The sequence below is a fragment of the Chrysochloris asiatica genome, unplaced genomic scaffold, assembly GCF_000296735.1.
Source record: "Chrysochloris asiatica unplaced genomic scaffold, ChrAsi1.0 scaffold00002, whole genome shotgun sequence".
NCBI classification, from domain to species: domain Eukaryota; kingdom Metazoa; phylum Chordata; class Mammalia; order Afrosoricida; family Chrysochloridae; genus Chrysochloris; species Chrysochloris asiatica.
This window is the reverse complement of record NW_006408520.1, coordinates 13,949,942-13,955,719: the sequence shown is the minus strand read 5'-3', so window position 1 is coordinate 13,955,719 and position 5,778 is coordinate 13,949,942.

Sequence of the window (5,778 nt, the reverse complement as noted above, 5' to 3'; positions counted from 1 at the left end):
CAACAGAGAAGAGCCGAGAGCGGGACCCTACCCAGGGAAGAAGGGATGCCTGAGATGAAGACAGAGACAATGACATGGAGTGATGAAGCGGCTGGGGACTTTGGGTCCAGAGACGGAGAGGGACTGTGGGCTGAAGACTGGTGGGGTGGGGGTGGGGGAGGGGAGTGTAGAGAACGGGTTTCTAGGATATACCCTTTGGTCAGAAGATGATACATGGAGGGGGTTGGAACCATGGCAATGAAATGATATACGATGGAATGAATGTAAAACTAAAGTTCTCTCATGTAAGCTATCATATAATTCACAATAAAACATTTTAAAAAATCAATTCTCTCCCATGTAAACTATCACTCAATTCACAATAAAAACTTTAAAAAAATGAGAATAATTCAGGGAATTTTTAAATGGCTTTTCTTAAACTTGAAATAACCATAAGCAATTGAACTATAAGAAATTTAAAAAGAGGTATTGAGAATTACTGGTGATTGTAATGCAAGAGGTGGAAACAAAGATGAAGGATCACTTGTTGAAAATTATTACCATGGTGATAAAAATACTGCTGGAGATAGCATGATAGAATTTTGCAAGATCAATGGCTTCTTTCTTACAAACACCTATGGAATTTTGCAAGATCAATGGCTTCTTTATTACAAATACCGATTTTAAACAACATAAAAGATGACTATACACATAGACCTCATCAGATGGAATACACAGAAATCAAATTTACTATATCTGTGCAAAATGATAGTGGAAAAACCCCATATTGTCATTCAAAACAAGGCCAGGGGCAGACTGTGGAACAGACCACCAATTGCTCATATGCAAGTTCAGGCAGAAGCTCAAGAAAATTAAAACAAGTCCACAAGAGCCAAACTATGACCATGAGCATATCCCGCCTGAATTTAGAGAACAGATTTGATACATTAAACACTAAAGACAGGAGACTAGAAACGTTGTGGGATGACATAAAGAGCATTATATAGGAAGGAAAAAAAAAAAAAACTCGTTAAGAAGACAAGAAAAAAAGAAACAACCAAAATGGATGTCAGAAGAGACTCTGAAACTTGCTCTCCAATATAGAGATGTCAAAGTAACTGGAAGAAATGAGGCAATAAAAGCTGAGAAGAAAATTTAAGAGCGCATCTTGAGAAGACAGTGTCAAATATTATAACAAACTGTGCAAACATCTGAGAAACCAAAAGGGAACAACACACTCAGCACTTCTCAGACTGAAGGAACTGAAGAAAACTTTCAAACCTCAATTTAAAATATTGAAGAACTCTATGAGCAAACTGTTCAATGATTCTGAAGACATCAAGAGAAAATAAACAGAATACAGAGTCACTGTACCAAAGAGAAACAATCGATGTTCAAACATTTCAAGAAGTCCATGGTTCATTGAAGGCATTGGTAAAGAACAAGACACTGAATTAATTGAATACAAATTGAAATATTTTGACAAACTGATGCAGCACTGGATGAACTCACTCTTCTATGGCGAGAAATTTGAAAGAAAACTACCTGGCCAACTGACTGGAATAGATGTGTATTCCAAAGAGATCTGACTCAACAGAATGCAGAAATCATAAGACAATATTAATATTGCATATAAGTAAAATTTCTGATAAAGATATTACAAAAATGGCTACAACCATACACTTATAGAGAATTTTCAGAGGTTCAAGTCAGATTCAGAAGATGACGTGAAATAAGGAATATCATTGCTGACATCAAATGGATTTTGGCTGAAAGCAGAGAATATCAAAAAGATGTTTACCTATGGTTTATTGACTATACAAAGACTTTCAATTGTGTGGATCATAACAAGCTATGTAAAACATTGCAGAGAATGAGTATTCTTGAACAATTAATGCTCCTCATGAAGAACCTGTATGTATGTAGAGCCAGAGGCAGTTGTTCAAACAGAACAAGGGAACACCAAATGATTTAAAATTAAGAAAGGTGTGCACTCAGGGTGTATTCTTTCACCATACTTATTCAATCTGTATGCTAAGCAAATAATCTGAAAACTGGATATGTAAAAAAAAAGAAAGTGGTACCATGATTGAAGGAAGACTCATTAACAACCTGCGATATGCAGATAATATAAATTTACTTGCTGAAAGTGAAGAGGATTTAATACACTTACTGGTGAAAATCGAAGACTACAGTCTTCAGTGCTGGTTGCACCTCATTGTAAAGAAAACAAAAATCCTTACCACTGAAGCAATAAATAATATCATGATAAACGGAGTGAAGGTTGAAGTTGTCAAAGACTTCATTTTCCTCAGATCAACCATTAACCCTCATGGAAGCAGCATTCAAGAAATCAAATGAGGTGTTCCATTAGGCAAATCTACTACACAAGATCTCTTTTAAAGTGCTGAAGAGCAAAGATGTCAGTTGGAAGAATAAGGTGGGCCTGACCCAAGCCATGCTATTTTAAATAACCTCATATTCATATGAAAGTTGGACAGTGAATGAGGAGTACCTTAGAAGAATTGATGCATTTGAGTTACGATGTTGGAGGAGAATATTAACAGAACCATGGACTGCCAAAAGAAAAAACTAATCTGTGGTGGAAGAAGGCCAGCCAGAATGCTACTTGTAAACCAGGATTGTCAGACTTCATCTCTCATACTTCTGACTTATTATCAGGAGAGACCAGTTTCTGTAGAAGGATATCATGTTTGGTAAAGTGGAGAATTGGAGAAAAAGAGGAAGACCCCCAAAGAAATTGATTAGCATTGTGACAGCACCAATGGGCTCAAATGTAGCAATGTTTGTAAGGTTGGCACAGGAATGGGCAGTGTTTTGTTCTGTTGTGCATAGTGCCATTATGAGTTGGAACTGACAAGGTGGCACCTAACAACAACAACAACATCTGCTTTCCAATTTCCACAACATGGATGATTGAGCACCTCCAGCACTGCATCAGTTTGTTGAAATATTTCAATTTATAGTCCATCAATTCATGAAGCCTTGTTTTTCGCCAAAGCCTTCGGTGTAACTTGGACTTCTTCCTTCAATACCATCATCTCTTGATCATATGGTATCTTTTGAAATGACTGAACATCAACCAATTATTTTTGATACAGTGACAATGTTTTTTTCCCCATCTTCTTTGGATGTGTCCAATATCATCCAATATTTTCTAAAGAATTCTTCAATATTACAACCCAGCTCTGGAATTTTATCTTCAGTTATATAAAACAGAAACAAAACACTGCCGGGTCCTGCACCATCCTCACAACCCTTCCTATGTTTGAGCTCACTGTTGCAGTTACTGTTTCAATCCATCTCTTTGAGAATCTTCCTCTTTTTAGCTGAGCCTCTTCTTTACCAAGCATCTTGTCCCTCAGGGATTAGTCCCTTCTTATAGCATGCCCAAAGTACATGAGACAGATGTTATCTCATCATCCTCACTACTAAGGAACATTTTCGCTGTATTTCTGCCAATGCAGGTGTGTTCATTCTCTGGAAGAATGTGCACTATTTACAGTTTCTACATATGCACAGTTAAGTGTTCTTGAATTCCCATTCTACTCAGTATAATTCATAATTTATTATGATCCACAAAGTGAAATGCTTTGGCATAGTGACTAAAACAAAAGTTAACATCTTTCTGATATTCTTTGCTTTCAGCCAAGATCCATCTGACATTAATGCTATTTCTCATCTTATGTCCTCTTCTGAATCTGTCTTGAATTTGTAGTAGTTCTTTGTCCATATACTTATACAGTTATTTTTTAATTATCATCAGCAAAATTTTGTTTGATGTAATATTAATAATACTGTCCAATAATTTCTACAGTCTTTTGGATCACCTGTGGAATGACAATAAATACGGATCTCTTCCAGTTAGTTGTCCAGGATAGCTTCTTCCATGTTTCTTGACATAGATGAGTGAGCACTACCAGCATTGCAGCCATTTACTGAGACAATTTAATTGGCATTCTTCTTTTCATTTACTTTTTGGTCTTCATTGCAGTTTGTCTCTTTCTTTAAAATCAAGATCCTACTTGATGATACATTATCTGCTAAAATAGTTGAACAACAACCTGGTCTTTTTTGTATAGTTACTATATATCCCTTCTTCCTTCCATTTTTTGATACTTTGTCCTATAGAACCCTTCAGTATTGCAACTTAGTGCTTGAATTTTTCATCATTGCTTTCAGGTTGAAAAAAAGCTCATTGCATTCTTCCCTTTTGGTTTTCTAACTCCAAGTCTTTGAACAGTTTCACAATAATACTGTACTTGGTATTCTTGAGGCACCATTTGATATATTTCATTTAGTTATTTTTACTTCATTATTTCTTCCATTTCTTTAATTATTCTACATTCGAGAATCTAACAAGGCAAAAATCACAATATTTTACAACTTAATCATAGAAGTGACATCTATCATCTTTGTTAAGTTCTATTTGTTGAAAGCAAGTCATGATGTTCAGTCCACATTAAAAGACAACATCACATAAGAGAATAAATGCAAGGAGAGAATCTTTGGTGTTTATCTCAGAAGTCTGTCTACCACATGATTTTCATAAAGAAGTCATAACTAAGATGCACATTGCCTGACTAGCAGTGTACTCCTCTTATTAAAAAATAAAATTATATAAACTTATAATTATGTACATTTTATTTGGAAAAAAAGATTACAAATAATCTAATCTCATCATTTAATATTTGATCTTGAGATTATCAAGGATTTCTGCTTGTTTAGTGGGTAAAATGTTGGGCTACTAACCACAAGGTCAACAGTTCAAATCTACCAGCCACTCTGCAGGAAAAAGATGAGGCTGTCTGATTTGGTAAATATTTATAGTCTTGGAATCATTAAGGAGTATTTCTACTCTATCCTAAAAGATATTTGTTGTTTTATTGCTGTCACGTCGGTTCTAACTCATAGAGTCCCTATATAGGGTTTCTTTGGAGCAGCTAGTAGGTTTGAACTGCCAACCTTTTAGTTTACAGGCCAATGCTGATCCTACAGTGCCACACCAGCAGTCCATATCCCATATGGTCACTATGAATTGGAATTGATTCAGTGGTAGTGGATTTTAGTAGGCTTGTGCTTATCTTTATCTTTTACATCTGTGTGATTGGAATACTATTTTTACTACACATTTTTTCCATCTCTGTATTCAGTGACATAAGATTAGCAATTTACAATTAGCTGTGGTAGAAGTTCTTACATGATAAAAACTAGCAAATGCTATAAACTCCTTCTGTTCCCCAGAAAGCCAGTTGTTAAACATCCACCAGTATATCACTGACTGACTCTCCTCATTTCAGCACACACTTGTATATAATCCCCATGTTGGCCTATCATGTGGTAATTGTTATTGTTTCAAATAAATAATCTATAATGAAATTGTTACATTCTTTTCAAAGAGGTTCATGCTTTTAGAAACACTGATGAAGTTACTAACATGTTGAAACAACCAATAATTTAAAGTAAGTTGTCAAAAATAACTATCGTGCCAGTATACTAGAACATGAAACCCATAGCTCATGTTCAGTATAATCAATAAATTACATCATTTGAATCAGTTAGGGAATTAATATATGGCAAAACATCTTAACATTAGTGATTTTCCACTTTAAAGAAAGAAAAATCTAGAAGAGTCATGAAGAATCTAAATATATTTGGAAACCTAGAGGAGATGGATGCATTTTTAGAAACGTACGACCTACCTAAACGTACACAGAGTGAAGCAGAAAACTTTAACAGACCTATAACAAAGGAAGAAATTGACCAGATCATCAAAAA